This window comes from Dicentrarchus labrax, unplaced genomic scaffold, assembly GCF_905237075.1.
Source record: "Dicentrarchus labrax unplaced genomic scaffold, dlabrax2021, whole genome shotgun sequence".
Classification (NCBI taxonomy): Eukaryota; Metazoa; Chordata; class Actinopteri; family Moronidae; genus Dicentrarchus; species Dicentrarchus labrax.
This window is the reverse complement of record NW_026136718.1, coordinates 20,906,505-20,926,510: the sequence shown is the minus strand read 5'-3', so window position 1 is coordinate 20,926,510 and position 20,006 is coordinate 20,906,505. Positions and strand designations below refer to the sequence as shown.

Genomic DNA, 20,006 nt, shown 5'->3' with positions numbered 1-20,006 from the left:
ACAATCCTGTGCGCTTGCTGATTGAATACACAGCAGGAACAATTAGCCCTGTTGTTGCCCTCCTCTTTACTTTCCTTTAAGCTCACCTTATGCAAATCATTGATGGCGTGTTCTTGCTTTTGATGCTAGCTGAAAAATGGAGCGTCGCCCCATCTTTCTCTCAGCGACTGAGACGCTCATGAGTCTTCTCATTGTGCCATATGTGACATCTGTGGTTGGCTGCATTACCAGGGTACCCTGCCTCCTCTGACAGGCAAAGCCCACACTGTAAAGGAGAGCAGGAGCGAGGGAGAGGCATAACATAATGACCTCATTAGCATGCTTAGCACTCCCTGCTATAGGCCCTGGTGCGCTGCTGCGCCGTGGGACCCACGGGTGTACGCCCTTCTCACAGCACTCAGCATGCAACATTGTGTTCTCCCCACACAATGCGGCGCTTCATACAGGCTTTATTACGCCTTGTCAAAGCGCAGGGGGATCAGGGGTATCAGTGCAGAAGCAGCAGGATCCGGGCTGTGTACGTGGAACAGGAGATGTATTGGTGCTTTATGGTCTTAATGTGGTGTTAGCTGTGCTGATGGATCCTCTGTTGCTGCTGTTGTGCATTGACATGTGTGTTTATGTTTGTGTGTGTGTCTGAGGTCCATAGTTGTGTGTTTGTGCAATTGTCCGTTTCATTGTGAACTCCCGTGGCATTCGTGGCCGTTTTCACCTGTCAGTGCTAATTTTTGGAAAGAGCGATTTGGTGAATTGTCTGTGTCCTGGAAATAGGCTATCATCCACTCTGAAGACCTGCTGTATGACATCTGTTGTCGGTCCGTTGTAGTGTAGCTTTAAACTTCACAGCAAGGACTGGAGGATGACATACACACATGGTATCTCTCCTTCAGAAACAACCCATGACAAAGGGCCAATATATCTATAAGGTTGATTATGATACAGCAAATTACAGGCTATGTCTTGTCTTTGAAATCTTTTGGAGGGATTTGAAAATAAACTATCCTTTTAATAATGATAATAATTTTATTTATAGAGCACTTTTCAAGGAACACAAAGACACTTCACATAGGTTAAATTACAGAGGTTAAAAAGGTAATAGGAGCATGTGGTAACCACTGCAGCCATTTACCATCCACAAAAGGCTGGTTCAGCCCCGTTATCATCTACTCGATCAGACTCAGGTGGTTTTAATCAAGCTTCTCTGTCTAATCAGCCCATAGTGACACTGATGAGGCCGAGGTAGAGAGCCGGTTAGTGTACAGAGCCCAGGCTAGCTGTAGTTAGCTTGGATTGAGCTGCAAGCTGCTGTATCCTTTTGTTGGAGAAAATGGCAGTCAAGAAGACAGACAGGCAGGCTCAAATCTGCTCTCATGGTATGGTGAACAGTTGAATTGATTTTATGTGTATATTTGTTCCCCCTGGTTAATAAATCTTGTGGAAGTTAGGGTCGGAAAGAGTTAGAAAAACAGGCTGACAAGAAGTGAAAGATAGTAATTAAAAGGAGGACGACAGAGGAAAATAATGTAGCAGAAAGAACATTTTAAACCTATTAAATGTGGATGTGTGTGGGCACTATAGAAGGGTGGGGTTCTCTTGGTGGAGGGAGAGGGATGGAGGACGAGCCCAGCAGGGAGGTGGGTGTTAAGTCTTTATAAGAAGAAAGAGTAGTTTTTCTGGATCATGGGGGATAAACTGGGTGAAGCTGTTTTCTTCTTTATTTGCATATTCAAATCAAACAAGGCGGACCATATGTGATATGAGCACCCAGTGAACATTACACCCAACCACGTATGCTAGTCAGCCGCCATGGCTGTTACATACGCGCTCATGCACGCATAACCATATGAGCACAAAGACTTGCATGCTAATCCGTATCACGTGGGTACGAATGTCTCCATTCACACTTACTCACAGGAAAGAAGGACACACACCCCAACACCATCTCCTGCAGAAAGCTTTTATCCTAATAACGGTTATAGCCATGTGTGTTATTACGCTGCTGTAATTATGCATAATTCAACACAAAGAGAACAGGCACTATGGTACAGTAGACCTTGCTTTAGGTTAGACATATTGCTTGTGCATGAATGTGTGTATGTGTGTTTGAAACACTGCACAGTAGAATGACAATATCTGCTCTTACCATTCTCATAGGCTTTAAGGCCTTCAACAGCAAAGCTACATATAGGACTCTTTAACATGCCTCCTGATTGGTGATTGATCCTAATGATTTTCGCAAATATTTTTCTTAATTATATAAATTATGGGCATTACATTATATAAAATGTGTATAATTGAGTCTAAATTCTTAATAATAATGACAGAATAGTAACAATATTTTGTTAAAGACAAAAAGATGTTAAAAAAAACAAATCTGGTTGAAGTTAGATGTAAGAACTTACTAGGGAAAAAAATGAAGATGAAAATGTGGATATGGCCTCAACCCTCAGAGTCAGACTGTTGTATAATATTATATAAACCAGGTATTTATGGGTGTATTCACTAATAATTTTCATGGAGCAGCTTGAATGTGGACTGTTCATTTGTGTGTGTGATTGCCGTCCAGTCCGCTGCAGCTTTTCTCATTCAGACTGCCCTCTGCTTTTTATTTGCTTAGGTATTGATTGAATGTGTTCCACCCACTGAAGTAATAGTTGCTGAAAGCATTTACAGCCATCGCTCAATTCATCCTGGCCCGTTCCACACGTCTTTCTTTCTTTGTTGAATAAGTGATCGGTTCTTTCTCGAAACACTTCATCATTCGAACGAAAAATGAAATTTGAATAGGTGTGTTGATATCTTTAAAATACAGCACACAAGCTAAATCGGTCATTTTTGATTTGCCATTTTCTGGTAGCCTAACTTCCTCATATGAAGATTTTCCTTGTATGACATTAAAATTGCAGTTACTGTGTTTGTTATGAGATTTAGAGATTTAACAACATTTTATTTTGACGAGGTAGTTCAGTCCAAATGAAAATTCAAACTTTTTTATATTTTTCATTTTTTGGACATTTTCAAAAGGAATATATATCAATAAAGATGTTATTTGTTTTTTATTTCAAGAAAATATGAAGCTAAACTTAACACTTAAGTTAACTTACTGACACTTTCAATTATTTTTGACAAATTACACTTTTCGACATTTGCATTAGTTATCTTTCCAATAATCCTGACAATTAAGATTAAAAATCGAATTAAATTGTATGTATTTGTATGATATGTATTTTAAGAACAACACTTTTTATGCTTCTGTAAGTAACAACAACTATTTTATTTACCAAGGTGCACTTGGTAGACCAAAATAAATTCATTGCATTGATAATCTACCAAATTCCTTATGTGAGACTAGCCTCCCTAGGAAGTAATTCCTGAGTCAAGTGCTGCTGCTACTGCTGCTGCTGTTTCCTCAGAGCTGCAACACTGAGCCCCAAGTCTGATTATAGACTCAGGGAAAAACAGTCAGGCATTTATCCAAGTCACTGATTATGTCATTTCAACAGGCTGCAAACACTCAGACGCTCTAGACAGCTCTGAGGGGAGAATTATGAAGCCAGAGTGGAATGGAGGCTGTATGAAAAGGAAATGAAAATGGAGTAGTGCTGTATGTGTGATTAAACTGCCTGCTCGCCGGCAAAAGGCCACGCTGCTGTAGCACAGGCCTGAGATTTGGCCGTAATGAAAATGTGAAGGTGGAGGGGTTTGAACCCGCTGAATGACATGTACACACACACACACACACACACACACACACACACACACACAGTCACACACCCCTACACATACATTATATAGTGTACGTATGCGCTCAGGCTGAATGGTTTATATGAGTGAGCCATTGAGAGAGACTGCAGATGCAATTTGATGCGTAAAGCGGAGAAGAATAATATCACGCAGAAAGAAAGAAAAGCTTCCTGAAATGAAAATAAAACATTCGGATTAATGTTTAGCAGGTAATTCATACGAGCCACAGATAATCCTGGAATTGTTGTTGCCCTTAGAAACAGACAGACAGGACCATGGCGGCCACATAAATATTAAATTATACCATTCAGATGCAGAGACAGCATCCCAGTCATCAAGCGTGGGAACAGGCTGAATGATTAGGCGATGAGGGGTCTGTGCGCTGGAGGGGGTTGCGGTTTGTTCATGGCTAGACGCCCCAGCTGCACTGACTTCCATTCAGAAACAGGTTAGGAAGGACCTCAAGGGTCAAGGTCAGGGGTGTGTGTGTGTGTGTGTGTGTGGGGGGGGGGTATCAATGCAGCGTAGAGTTGTGTGTGTGGTTCATCTGCTGTTCATCCCCGGCTGGCTGACTGTCTGTAAGCTGCCTCCGTGTTTGCTTATTTTATAAGCTGCTTCTTATTGCTTCGCTCCAGGGACAACTTGAACTGAGAAGCAGGGGAACCCAACCCCCTTCAGTCAGCCTCTGGCCGGTCTCCAGCCGGCCCTGAGCCAAATCGAGCCAGAAATCAGTCCTGCAGTCCAGTCAACCCCCTGGTCAAACAACCTCCAGCCAAACATAGTCAAACCCAGTCAGACACTTTGACAGCCCCCCTTGTCTGTCTCAGTCTGCTGCCTCCTATAATTTAACATGTCGGGTCGGGGTTCATCGTATGTGCACGCCACAATCAGAAATGTATGTCATTCACACAAACCTGTTTTGAACGCTTCGACTGGATCCGTGTGGATTTTAAATCATCACATTTTAGAATTCATTCATTCAGTTCATTTTAGATCAAATTTCTGCTCCGATACAGTGCTCTGCATCTTGGCCATTTGCTAATTTCACATGTTGCTTTGCCGTGTGTCATTTTCTTGATGAAGTCGCCCATCAATAGCAATCCCCTTTATTGGTGAAATGCTGCTGGTCACTGTATCATTGCCATTTCATCAAATCATCTGAGAGGCGAGTGCGTGAGCTTGCGGCACGTTACGCCTCTTTGAAATAAACAGTGTAAGCCCTTTAAGGGGAGGGACTGCAGCGCATGAGAGGAGAGGAGAGGAGAGGAGAAAGAGGGGATGTGGAAAAAAGAGAGGACGGAGGAAGAGAGGAGAAAAAGGGGAGAAACGGAGAGGGGCAGAGACACAAGCTAACCCACCCTGCGGTAGCCTGCCTCCATTCTTCATTGGGGACTTATGCTTCATTAGACTGTCTGAAAGAAAGACCCGCTTTCCCTCATCACCTCAATAGACTAGTCCCCCTTCTCTTCCATAGCCTGGAGGGTTCTCCTATAAAAACCCACCGCCCTTACCCCCTGTTTTCCTCCTCATTTCTGCCTTCGTCTCCTAATCATCTCAACTCGCGCTGAAATCAAGCTTAGTAACGGCAGTTTTGTGAGCCCCTCTGGTCTTGAAGCCCCCCCCCCCTTCCCTCCCTCCACCTCCTATCATCCTCCGATCCCCACCAGCTCCCCTTCTCTGCTCATTCACTCACCTTGGTCAGACACACCACCCACCCACTGCTTAAATCCCTATCAGCATGTCAAGTAAATGTCTGCCCAGCTGGGGTTGACACACATATATACACACACACACACACAGACACACACACACACACACACACACACACACACACACGCTGAAATATAAATGCACTGCACACACAATCTTTTGCTTGCTTCTGGGGTTTAGCCTTCCTCCCTGCTGACCCTTTTCACCCGTGTTTTGCTCTCTTCCCCTTCTCACCGCCTCTCTTTCCCCCTCTGCCTCTCCTCAGGCACTGATCTGACAGGATGGTTTGGCTAGCTGACTATATCTGCAAGAGGTTTATCACAGGGCTTCACCGCGGCTCCTTCTGTTGCCTACCTGTTTTTATTTTCAAAATTAAAGTGCTTTCTCCAAAAGCCGCTCCGCACCTTAGGCCATGCTCACCTTTACATCCCATCTATTTGATTAAAAGGTTACTGGAATCCTATCCTCTAAATTTGTTACAGTAAAATCTGGTCAGTTTATCTGCTAATAAAATCTGGAGCTGAAATATGTGTGCTGTGTGTTACAAAATAAGGTCTCATATCTGCAGTATTTTGAAGTCACTCTACTACCAAATATCCTTGCAGGGTTTTTTTTCCCCAGAAGGAAGCGAAAAAAAGAGAAAAACATTCTTTAACTCAAGTTTTCCTTATACTACATTTTTCAAGATAAATTGTGTTTAAGATAACTTGCATTCTTTTAGACTATCTACCTCAGTTATACCATCATTTTTTTCTAAAAGCCAGCAGGATTACATTGCGATTAAGATATTTATTATATGTAGAGATCAGATTTGTGGTTGGTGAAAGAGCTTTTGTGTTTGTCTCATGAGTGTTTGCATAGCTGTCCGCAATTGTGTTTATTTTAGCATCTCACTGAAGGCAAAGTGATTTCCTTGTTTATCTAAATTGTCACAGACTTATTCTTGATCAAATCTCCTACCAGCCGATTTCTCAGTCTCATGGATTGTAAAAATTATTTGTGTAATTTATTATTGTTACCCTGTATTGGTCTCTGGTTCACATACACTGCTGTTGTCATTAACATAAAGGGGGATAGGGAACGCCGAGCTGCCAGCAGACTTTAAAAATCACACAGCTCCCCTGTTTCTTCTCAGAATAAAGTGACCGCTATCCGTTTTTATTCTCTCCTCCTTCCCCTGCGTGCCACATTTCAATCATTACTCTGATTTTTGGGGACAATGACGAGCACGTTGCATTCTCAGCAGTGCCTCTGTCAACGTAGCAAAATCTTTATGTAAATGTATTCAGATGCATTCTCAGCCCCGTAGACCATCCGCTCTGCTGGGTGGTGGTTGAGGCTGTTCAGTCACATTTTCTTCTGTAGCAGGCTAGCAGGCTGAAAAACGTGCAACACAGCTGGTGAAGCACACATGGCGAGGTGGACCCCTGCCAACGCGCCTGAGAAACCCCTATTAAACCCTATGTTTATATTGGGGCTGTGATTTACAAATGTGCGCTTCCTTGCCTTTAGGCATGTGCACCCCCTATGTCGTTCTGCTTTTTCATCAGGCGCGCAGCAGACAGCAATAGAATTGCGAGGACGGGGTCCTTGCTTCATGTGCACGGCGAGATGGTAAGGGGAGGGGAGCAAGAGAGCGAGAAGAGGAGGTGTGTGTGTGCATTTTCATCTTAGTGGGTGCTCTTCTCTAGAGCCCAGTGCTCTGTTCATATTGAGATATTTCCTGAGCGAGTTGACACAATTATGCGTGCGCGCACACACACACACACACACACACACACACACACACACACACACACACACATTTGTGTACGACTGTGCTCCTCAGCTCTGGTGATCTCTAATGTTCTGAACTTGACTCTCAGCAAGTTCATTGTTATTCATTTCACTGTCATCCTGAGCGCCCTGTGAGACTGACTAAGTCTCCAGCCCAGGCAGGACTGTGTTTGTCTCACACACACACACACACACACACACACACACACACACACACACACACACACTCAAATGCCCACACAAACCTATTGTTTCAGCAGCAGGATGTCTGTAGTCCTCTGGGTAAAGGTGTGTGCTGACTGTATCAGAGGACACTGTGAGACGGTGCAGTTTGTCAATGACCTGGTTCTGCTGCATCCAACAATTGTGAAGTTCACTTCTCAGGTGCATTAGACGCAGTGAGAACAGATGTACGCTCTAAGGGTTCTACATAGGATTCTATTGCCTTTCTTTTGGTGTTGAGGGTGTATTTAAAATATTAAAATCCAAGTTTAGGCTTGACAGTTAATTATTTACATCTAAATTTATTTCATATTGCATAAAACTAAGCAAAAATCTAGCACTTGAACTTTCCCCCCCTTCCACTCAAAAATTTGTTTTTCTTGTCCCTACAGTTGGATGTTTGAGCTTCACTGTATAGAGTTTGACACTAGAAGGATGTTTTCACATTCATTTGCTGAAAGTGGAAGGTTTCTCTGTGCTCACTGAAAATCTAAGAGGTGGGGCCAAAGAGTATGATTTGTGACATTACAAATAGTTTGGAAATCAATCCTGGTCCATTATGCAACTTATATTGTAGAAACTTGAATCCACCAGTGCACATCCACTGAGAATGGACTTTACAGTGAAGTAGGAGACACCTTGTGTCCAGCAGAAAACCTTTTGAAATGAACAAAATGTGCATATTCATAGTTTTCAATGTGGAAATTATACTTTTTGGCAGAAAAAAGGCACACATTATTGTTCCAAGCAGACAATTTGTATTTGTGTTGTAATACATGTCTGGAGGGGATCTTTTTTAAAATTTTCTCCCATGACAACCAAAAACAACCTCTTCAGCCTTCCCTTTCCCTGTTATTCTGTTGCCCTTCACTGTCTCCTTTCTTTTTTTTCTCCTTCTTTTTTTTTTACTTTCTCCTTCTGGCGCAAGAAAACCAGGGGCTGCAGTTTGCTTAGCTGAGTCCATAAAGAGGCGTTTTAAAAAGCTGTGTTAACAGACCAACAAAGCTTTAAATGTGCCCCCCTCTGTGAAGGGGTGGTTCCCATAGGGATGTAGCGTGGCGCTCCATTGGTAGGCCTCTATCCGGCCTCTCATTCAGCCCAACGCTCAGTCACGGCCACTTATGGTAGGAGGGAAAATCACACAATTCAGCCCAGGCCTGATCCAATGACATGTTTTTTTAATGAGGTGGCTCTATGTCTTTGTTTGGGCACCAAATTCAAGTCCAGACCTGCGCGAGTCCTGCTGAATACGATGCAAGTCCATTGCCAGGCACAACTCGCAAGAAAAGCACAAAGAGATTGGCTTCTGTTGAGCCAGTGAATAGCTCTCCACTTTGCACTGTTCCTCACCAGAACATCACTGGTAGCAAGCATACAGATCCTGGGAATGTATTTGAGTTTAGTTTCTTCTTCTTTTTGGTGTCATCTGTATTAAATCGTATAAAAAAGGGGCTTGAAAGCTTTAAATTTGCTGAAGGACAAACTCAAAACTCAGAACAAGTGGCGGTCAAAAGAAGCACCTGTTACTCATTTCTAGCTCCTCCAGATATTTTTTCCAGGGTCATACACAGAGAGATTTCTTTCTCTTTCATTTTCACTGGCCCAAGTGTCTTTTTCAGAAAACGCCACACCATATATCACACATATGTGCACGTGTCATACGGTGTGTGTACATCTGCGAACATGCTAGCCACTCACTGGCTTGTATGTTCAGGGGTGAGGACTGTCATTAAACTGTCTGTCTGCATCATCAGACTCAACCATCACCCTGCCCGGCTGTCCATTCTGCTTCTCCCTGGGCCTTCAGACAATACACACACACACACACACACACACACACACACACACACACACACACAAATTCACTTGGCCATCAGCCAGGATTCGCATACACAAAGCATAAAGTATGTCTCCTCATACTCGACATGCAACTGATACACGATTTGGAAGGATGAAATTAATACAGAATTTTTTGATGCAAAAGCTGCAGATAATTAATACTTTGTGCCAGTATTTATCTTTTTTATCGTTTTTTTTACGCCGGAAATTAAAATTAGTACACATTGTTCCATTTGAAGGATTTTTAGAGCCAGAAAGAAATCAAGTTTACAGTATTTCACAAGAAACAAAAATATTAAAAAACTTATTTTTTCTATCGTATTCTTTCAAATCCCTTTAGATTTTTAAAGGAACCCTTTGGGGGTTCAACCCCCAGGTTTGGAACTGGTTTCAATAATTGTGTGACACTAAATGTTTACATTTAAACCCACAGGAATGGAAGTCTTTAAGGGTGAATTAGTAGTTTCGTAAGTCAAGGTTACCACTTCCAATTGCTATCTTTGTTTATTTTATTTACTAAATAAGAAAAACAATAAAGTCAACTAATTCCACTCATTAAAATTAAATATAATATTAAAAAATCAAAACCACTCATTTTGCAGCTGTAATCTGTTTTAAAGCCTCCATCATATCAGTTTAACACCACAATTCACTACTCTGGCCCAATGAACCTCCCTGCCTGGATGCTGAAGTATTCTTCTAGCCTCTCATACAACCAACCCATCAGCCAGGCTACTTGTCTCCGATTTAGTCCGACTCTGTTCTTTGCTCACGTTCAAGGTTGTGGTAATGGAGAATTAGTATGCAGAGAAGCAGCCAGACGGCCATGTGGATCTAATAGGTAGCCAGACTGGAGAAGAAGACTGGAGTGGAGTGGGGTGGGGGGGTGGGGTTTTGGGGGGAAGCATCTCTAGCGAAGAGGGAGTTAAGCATGGCCTCCTCCTGTCCTCCCGCTCCCTTCCCTCTCCCCTTTATCGCCTCGTTCCCCATGCCCTGTCCCAAACCTTAATGGGACGTCAGACGGACAGCCTCGCCTGAATTGAGCAGGGAGAGCAGCCTCCACCCCCCTCTTGTTGTCTCCAAAAAAAGAGAGACTCCCCCATACCCCTACCTTCCCCCCATGCCCCTCTTGCTCTCGCACTACTAGCACCCATAGCTGCTCCCCTTGGTTGTAAGGGGTATTGAGGGGGTCCCAGACACCCTCCACTCTTCAGCCCCTCAGCCTAACTCTGCATAAATTAGGCACGTCTCCCTGGTGTCTCGTCAGCCGGTCGGGGCAGCCCTGGCCCCAGGTCTGCTGTCTCCCAATCTGCTGCTCCTTCTCCCCTAATTCTGTCACCTTCTGTCTCCCTCCACCTCCCCCACCTACTGTATTCTGTCAGTCCCCAACATCCTCAAGCTAATAGACCCGCTTTCTTCAAATCTCCTCTCTTTCTTGTGTTTGTTATTTCTTCCAAAACCGCCATTGCTTCCTCTCCTGCTTCTTTTTCGTCCATCCTCCACTTCCTCTTCTTCTTTTTTCCCCCCTAAATCCCATGACACACTCACTCCCACTTACCTGCTTTATATTCTCCACATTTCTCTCTCTCTCTCTCTCTCTCTCTCTCTCTCTCTCTCTCTCTCTCTCTGTCTTTACTTTTCTCTGTCCTTCCAGCACTGTGTTACCCAGATCAACCAAGCACTCTCCTCTCCTTTTCACTTTTCAGCCAGGATATTGTTTACATCTGTCTTGCTAATCACTGGCAGAGCCTCTCTAGACCTCACAGATGTTGCAATAATACAGGGGATTAGCAGGCTTAACACTCGGGCTTATTTGGGGAGTTTTCCCGATGGCCTGACAATGAAGCCCCGTCAGCTCCTCTGAATTTGACCTTTTTCCTGTTTCACTCTGTGCTGAGATCCTGCAGTCCCGCTTCTCTTTGATTTGTGATTTTTTTTACAAGCGTCTGGCATGCTGATGTTGTTTTTTCCAGATTGGTGCTCTGGGCTCTCACTTCCTGCAGCTACATCAATGCTGGGGTTAAACGCAATTACAGAGCTAAACTGCTTGACATATGACAGGGATGAGGTTTAGCAACAAACAATGCTCTTTTTTTAGCTGCTCTTTGAAAAATGTGAATGCCTATAAAATTACCTATGCATATTTGTATCAGTCCCATTTTAATTAATTTGAGCTATTATAGCTGCCTTACTGATTCCATTTGTATTCCCGGGTTTCCTTTATTCTTGCAGCATCAACACTACAGTATAGCTAGCTAGCAGTATGTTAGCTCCTGTCTCTGCTCACCATGGTGACGCTTGAATCTCCTCAGTCTCCTCTGCACCCCTCTTTAACTCAGTGCTGAAAGATAATTAGATGGCCTTCTCAGACTCAGCATCTCTGCTGCCTCTCTCTGGATCATGCAGTGCAACCGAGTCCTGTTTTATGACCAAGCAGATCTAGTGTCTGAGACACTCACTGTGTGTGTGTGTGTGTGTGTGTGTGTGTGTGTGTGTGTGTGTGTGTTTGAGGTCAATGTATTTCTGTCTGGATCCTAATCCCAAAGGTGATATTAGTCTGGTAGGGGGGCAACCCATCCCCCCGGTGCGTGCGTGTTTATGTGTGTGTTTGTGCTGGAGGCGTTGGTTTCAGCCAGGAAGCCCAGACAGGCTCTACCTTGACCTTTGACCCATGACTGTCTGCTAGCTCAGGGGTCATGCACACCATTGATACAGACAGCTGATAGACACACAAACAAACGCACATGCACACACACACACACACACACACACACACACACACACACATGCACAAACGCACAACCCCCCCTCCCATAGTAAACATTAACAGTTTGGTGTGTCTGGAGGGATCATGACACAAACAGCGTCAGCATTAGCTGTACGCTGAGAGCGCATGTGCATGTGATCCAAGCACAGATAGTGATTCCTTGTTTATACGTACAGCTACACTTGTCTACTCAAGCTTTTAGATTCCAATTAGAGGAATATGACTTATCACTTAAAACTTATTGCACAATTTAAGGAGTCTTCTTTTCACTGATCGCTCTTTTTTTATTTGCTTATGTCTTCACAGATGCAGCCAGTCAGAGACGCCACCTTGGGGATGAAAAGCAGCGATTGAGCTTCCACCGCTGGGCCTTACTCTAACAAAGCACACACGCTGTCCATAGCCAGTTCCTCTGAACATGTTTAGCCTCGGCCACACATGGAAAATGCCACCTCTACACCTGCACGAACAGTCAGTTAGATGCACATCATTAGATATGATTATCAGTTGTCTAGTCTGCGGTCTTTGTGGATGTGGACAGGTAAGTCGGAGCCGCTTCTGAAAGGTAAGTTTAGAAGTTGAATCAATTTAAGAGCTGTCTGAAGTGTAAAATGGAGCTGCCGAGCAATATTTCCCAAAATTAGTTTCATTAGATATGAATTACTATGTTTGAGACCAATTTTAGGTCGGAGATTGGATGAGACCCCAAGGGGTCCTTCTTTTCACTCAGTAATTTACATTGAAGTATTTGACTGGAAAATCGTTTGACAAGAGTTTGTTTCTGTTGAATTACTTTTCCCTTTTCTGTGGGATATTATGTACACATACATATTTATACAATATTTTTCATAGTGTAATGAACTAATTCATCGTAAAATGTTAAATGGGATTGCCAAATGCGGAAAGTGTTGCCCTGATATGATATATATTTTCAATAAAGTTGAACAATTTGTGAATTGAAAATTGGTCTTGTTTCTTTCTCTTTTCTATTTCATTCTAGTTTCTATGTATGTCAGTAAGGTTTGTTTGTTGCTGAGATTGTAGCTGAATCTTACTGTTAAAACCAACAATGAATTGACTCCTGTGTATCCAAAGTTTGATATATCTAGTTCATCGGGGCTGCAGACCTCCGTTGTTGTCAAAAAAATGTTAAAAACTCATCAAATAGACACATTATTGCACCGAGTGATATGTTCCTTCATTACAATGAACATGGGCACAGTAGTTTATTTTAAGTCAATCCCACATACTTTCCTGGTAAAGAGTTTTTCAAATATGTATTATAGTCCTCAATAAATACAGTATGTACTACTGTTTGAGTGACGTTTGCTAAAAACTACAGTGTCCAACTGATTTTGATTTAGTTTTTTTTAGCCTTTAAAAAAAAAGAAACTATATAATTGTGACCCATGTTTAAAGATTTACGTCTTCAGTAGGAACCAATGAGATTGGGGCTCTTAGATTAAGAGACAATCAAATTGGTTGGTTTTGGTCTTTTCTTGGGATTTGTTGACAGTAATAGAAACAAATACGTATTGCCAGCCATTGATGCTTCATGTACAAGTATCATCTAAGATGTGGTATGAGAAGCTTTAGGAGCCTGTTCACTTCGATTACTCTGATTATTCCAGCAGTGGCTGAAGGGTTGGAAGTGGAACAGTTAAACCTAGTGGCCTAAATCTGTGGTGTCAATTAGGTGTCTTTGTGTGTGAGCAGCAGGGGTGTTGAAGCGAGTTGCTGGAGCTGAAGGAAACTCTGAACAATGATACACATTTATAACCACATACACACACACACACACACACACACACACACACACTGGTCCTATGTTTTGTGGGGATCACACCTCCTTTTGTTTTCCCCCAATAGCCAGTAGAGGCGATGCCCCAGTGCCCCCAGTGTGCTCCACTGCTCTGGCTGAAATGGGCTCCCTGCTCCCCTCTTGCACCCCCCCACTTTCCCCCTAACAACACTGTCCCCTCGCTCGCTCTGGGTTCCCCAGCCCTCGGCCTCCCCCTGACTGGTCCTGACCTGAAATAAGGGCCAGGCAAGCCTCCATGGCCAGGCCAGCATAAAAGGAGATCTGTGTGTGTGTGTTTGCGTGTGTGCACCATGGCCCTGAAAGAAAGTAGGAGATTATCCCATTCTGTGTGTCCAGTCACCAATGCAGTATTGACCATGGTGGGCCACCCAGGGAGCGTCCAGCCAGCCGTGAGATGGCCTGATATACATGCTTACTGGCCATGCTAGATTCCCCCACTCTCACCAGGGAGAAGGCCGAACCCTACAGGCTGGACGCTTTCTAAAGACACTGGAGTCTGTACGCAGAGTGACCCACCCTCTTTACACAGATGCACACACACACACACACGTACCAAACCACACACAGGCACACACACTCACAAATTTCAGCGTGGCCTCTGTACAGTGAAAGACATTGCCATCAGGTCGTTTTCTGTGTCCTGTGAGGCGAGGCGGAGGTCACTGGGAAGGTGGAAAACCTCTTTAATGGTGGGAATGATACCATAACACCTATAGATAGAGTTACGGATCATGTCACATATAGTCTGTATACAGCGTACGACTCTGACAGCGAGGCCTTCTCACTCCTGATGGTAAATGTGAAGACGAGCGTGAAAAAAATGAAGCATGTGTTGAAAGATAGAATTACTTGTTTCTCTCTTTTTTTTTTTTTTACCACTTTCTCATCTATATTTATTCTTTACAGTTTTTTTCTTTAATATGTCCTTATAACATCCTTTTGATCACTATAACATTAATCGTAATCGTAGTTGTTTTCCCCATGTTTTTGCTGTTCTACACATGCTGATGGTGACTCTAAACCAAGAAATACAGTGAATAAAATATTCATGTTTAAGCTTTTGTTAATTAAACTTTGAGCTTTTACCCCAGAGAAATTATTATGAACGCAGCCTCTCAGAGTTTACCAAAACTCTTTCTAACCTGTCCACAACAATGATTTGTAACAGCTCTCTAAGTTGTAAAAGCAGCCCATTGTTGACCTTAACAAACCCCCAGGGGTCAACTAATTGTCTTTTAATTGCTCAGCTGTTTGTTTGTGGATGGAGAGTCTCTAACATCCTGGTCAGTTAACAACACAAAGGCCTTTAACAGCAGGACAGAGCTGCATAAAGCTCACTAGCTGTAAAAACAAATAAGAGTATTTAGAGGGGGGAGTGTGTGTGTTTTTTTTTTTTTACTGCATATGAACTACGATTAAGGAGTTATCGTGTCACAATAAAGCAGTGGAAATAAACAAATGCAACTGATTCTTTCTTTGTTTTGATTTGTTTTTCTTTGATGAGCAAAATGTGTTGGAATAAAAAAGCTGGAATAAAACCACAGGCTGTCATTTAAAATGATCAAATTATTTATTTTACATGAACAAAGTTAAAATAATTTATATCATGTTATTTCTGTGACGCAAAGAATAAAACGTTTCCCAATATTTTGCTGTAATAAATGCAGGCCTTCAGGTTTTTAAGCATTCTTTTTTTTTTTTTTACACACACGCACACATTCTCTGATTGGCTAAATTTGCTCATGAGGCAAATTACATAAACAGCCCAGAAAGATGCACAGAGAAAAACTGATTTTATTAATTACACAGAAAAAGGGAGAGGCGACAAATCATGGGCACACTGAATGATTTAATAAACAGAACATAAAATGCTGTTATTGGTTCTGTTGAATAAAAAGACTAATAAACTAAACTAAAACTATTGTGCTCAAATTGCACTTACATTAGTTTGAATAACTACTTATTAAATGAATTGATTCTTTTTATTAACTGGTCTCTATTTTCTGTTTGGATTTCATTTTATTTTTTATTTTGCACAGCTGTTGAATATTATTGCATCTTTATATATATTAACATTAAAAATGACAGTCTGGTGCTTTTTATTAACATACTCTAATGTACTTTAAAATACAGTACAGTTTAATTTTCCAAATTGGGCTCATTGAATAGTATCTTAATAGTCCATCAGGACGCAGAAAGAGCACATTAGTGTGGAGTGTATTCACGGCCCTCGTGGGTCTTTATACTTAGACAGTTTACACAAACACTGCAAGAATATATTATAATATACAACTCTGGTTAACAAAATTCCATTATACCTAACATAATATAAAGCATAAATTCACATAAAACAGTCCAGTTTTAATTGTATCTATTCATTTCACACTTACATTATGGTGATACTGACTCACAAGGAATTCAATCCACAATAAGCATAAATGCACTCAATAAGCAAGCAGAATAAGCATGTATGACAAAACGTGACATGTAAAACAATAGAACAGAATGAAAATTAGGTGTGTTTTTTCATGTGGAATGAATGACTAAATCTTTTTTTTTAACTTTGTGTTGGTGTATTAGCATCCAAAGCATTTAAGTTCAGCTGCGACCCACTGTTGTGCCATCCCAGCATGCACACATACAAAATGTATTTCTTATGTAAGCGTTCTAATTTCAGACCCCAATGACTGTTTTCACATTCACGTGTAATGAAAGGCTGACTTTGGAAGCGTGTTGATGAGGTGTTAGAAGGTAGGCAAGCAAAAAAAATGTCCAGAAAGACTGTGGATGAAACCTGCAGGTTTACAAATTGTGTTTGTTTGTGAGCTTGTTTTGATTTTAGTGACATAAAAATTTCAAAAATATTAAAATTAAAACCAGTGCTCAAAGCTCGAAAGCTTTATGTATCTATGTATGTGTGTGTGTGTGTGTGTGTGTGTGTGTGTGATAGGCAGAGGTCGTCTCCCTGGCTCCCCTGAACTTGGTAGCCCCCCAGACACCTCATAAAATCTGTAGGCTCAGCCCACAGTGGAGCAAGTTGAGGGTTAGGGGATTTACCAGGACATGGATGGGTCGGTTAGACAGAATGAGAGGTCGGGGGGGGGGGCTGCTTTAAAAAAGTCCAGGAACTTGGAGCCTAGTTTGTCATGCTAACTGCAGCGATGCCATTGAATGTGGACACAGGGAGCAGAAGGTTCACAGGACCCCAGCCATTCTCATGCAAAGTCTGTCAGAGCTTTCTCCGTCGTCTGTCCACCCACCACCCACCCCCAGCCTTTGCTCTTGCAGAAGAAATACATACATGTTTATAAATGGGCACACACACTCGCTGAGGCCTGGGTAGTGTGCCCCTTTCTTTCTCCTTCTGTGCACAGTCTGCAAATATATGAAGTTACAATGGAAATGAATCCATTTATAATATCGAAATGACTCAAAAAATATGATTGCAGGCGTGAAAATGCATTAATAACACTATTATCTTACAGCTTTCATTTGCAAGAGGCTTTTAGACAAAACATGTTAACGTTTTAAATATGGAGTAACATAAATGAACACCACACACTGAAATTGAAATTTTCAGGGAGAGGTTTGGGATTGAAATGCTGCACCTCAGCAGCAGTCAGACAACAGAAAGAGTGAAAAAGGATGAAAATGAAGTCAGGCGCATACACTTAATATATCATCATAATTATAACATCGTAGCAATGAGAGAGGAATTACTGCACCATTAACACTCATCTTAACTTCCAATGACCTTGACACTACCTTGACAGTCAGTGGCATAAAACTGACCCCATTTCCAGGCTGATTGTGAAAAATAATTTTGTACCGCATGTTCCACACAAACACAAATTCTAATTAAATTTCTATTTTGGCATTAATTTAGCCGCAGTCCCTGATTCTTATTTCTACTTGCTGCTGGTCTCTACCGCTCACCTCTCATCTGTTTCACCTGATCCAGAGATCGAGGGGAAGCTACAACTCATTTAGTGTTGAATCTGTTCAAATGCCAAGTGGTGAAAATGTCAGCTGCAGTACGTGCACACACACCTATACATTTACTCTCTTCAAATGCAAACACTTCATGCAAATGAATCTGTTACCCCCCCTCCAGGCTCCAAACAGTGGACAAGCACATACTGTGTGTGAGTGAGTGTGCGTGTAGGTGCCTGGATTTATGACCTCAGATTTATGCGTACTATAGTTTCCCAACCAGGGATTGAAGGAGTCTCCATTTGTATGCGTGTATGTGTGAAAGTGTGTGTGTTTGTGCCCCCTCATCTGCACTTGGAGCAGCCGTTTGGAGCCTGTATTTGATTGAGTGAAGGCCAACACAGCCTGAACACTCCCTCTAATGGAAGAGTGGAGCCCAGCAGCTCAGTAATGCACTGACCCCAGAGCTTTTACAACGCTGCCAGCCGATAAGTGGCAATATGCTGGATCTTATAAAATTAACAAGACTGAGCTATGGGGAGAGGGAGCTCCGAGGTTGTGCAGTGGGAGAGTATGACGTTCCTATAGCACTTGTAAATATCAGCATGCATGCATGGAGGGATTATAGCTGTTCTTGACTGAGCTTTATGGCCACGGCAGCGTGATTAGGTATTTTTTCACTCGTTTCTTGGCTTTTTTAAGGCAAGTTTATGGGGAAATGTTTACAGGCCCGTTTATGTTAGATAAAATGTCTCTCAAGACGTCTTAATGCTGGTGAATTTATGAAATAAATCGTGGAGCCAGGTGCTTGAGAAGCTAACACTGAGCTGACCTTCAAGGTGACGGAAACTGGATCCCAGCCAGTGTGAGTTTTGCAGGGCACCACAGGGGTATGAACATGTGTGTATATGCATATGTTTACTGTACATTCCCTCCTTAGCCTCGTGTGGCGTGTCACATCCACAGTATAAGCTCAAAGTCAAACTAGTTACGCATCTTTTGTGATTTGGGTAAAGAAGACCTCGTCTAAATAGAACACAACGGCTCTGAAATACATGCAAAATTATTTTACAGCCGCAGCTACCGTCTCGCTGCATCCGAATCTGATTTAGTTCTGAGAAAGGCTTTATTCCTGGGTGCCTCCCAGTATAACCTCCTCACCTTTCTCACACAGGATCAGGCTGGGTTTGTGTGTGCGAGATGGCTGTATTTGTGTGTATTTTTGCCCGTATATTGTGCATTTGTGTGTGTATGAACAGCTATTGTCTGCCAGTGCTCCAGCAAGGGGCTTCAAAGTGAATTATTCATGCAAGATTTGAATACATGCAAATGGTTCACTCCCCTCTCCTGGCACAGATCCAGGTTACCTATGGCAACGGCGCCTTCAAGAAGCATCTTTCCACCCCTCCTCCTCCTGCTTCTCTCAGGCACCCACCCTCCGACCATGTTATCCACCCAGTGGTATTGTTTCGATTGTTGCAATACCAGGCTGGGTGGCTGCACACTGTGGGGTGGCAGGATATCCCATAATTCACAGTCAAGGTCATATAGGCAGGAAAGGATGAGAGATGGAAGGATGAAGGGTGGACAGATGGAAGGAGGGCAGGATCCCTCCATGCTGGTGCTTGGATGCGAAGTTCAGGAGACGACACTCAGCAGCTGGTAAAGAAAAGGAAGCGCTTTCAGGTGGTGAATGATGCTATCACCAATGCGACGGACCGGGCACGCACTCACCTTCTTTTCAGATTTAGTCACAGCTCATGTGCAGTAACCAGTGCAGCAAAACAGGACGAGCACGGAAAAACTACCTTTGAATGCAGCATACAATTACCTAAATATCTTATTTATTTTAATATATTTGAAAGAGTAATCAGTAATGTAATTCACAAATGAATGACAAAATAGTTAAAGGTTTTAAAATAGTATTGTACAGTATTAAGTAACACGTCATCAAAAATAAACTAATAGGCTAATACTAGGCTTTGGGGTGATGTGTGTGGCTACCTCCTACTTATTTAATCCATTTGATGAAAGTGTAAAAAGATCCAGTTTATTGGTGCGTAATTAAAATTCTCAATAAATGTGTGGCTGAAATTCATCTTTGTTTTTTCACATTTATCTGTAATTGTAATTTCTGTGTGTGTGTGTGTGTGTGTGTGTGGGGGGGGGGATTGTTGACTGTTTTTAATCAAT

The 20,006-nt window shown here is 42.4% G+C and overlaps 1 long non-coding RNA gene across 5 annotated transcripts in view; it reads left to right on the top strand.

Moving 5' to 3' along the window:
- Positions 1 to 13,021, top strand: part of LOC127350472 (uncharacterized) — a 44,813-nt gene extending 31,792 nt beyond the window's left edge. For all 5 annotated transcript variants that reach the window (XR_007880583.1, XR_007880584.1, XR_007880582.1 and 2 more), the window contains one exon: positions 12,365 to 13,021. This is a non-coding gene — a long non-coding RNA (uncharacterized LOC127350472). The remainder of the gene's footprint in view (positions 1 to 12,364) is intronic.
- Positions 13,022 to 20,006: the final 6,985 nt, after the last annotated feature.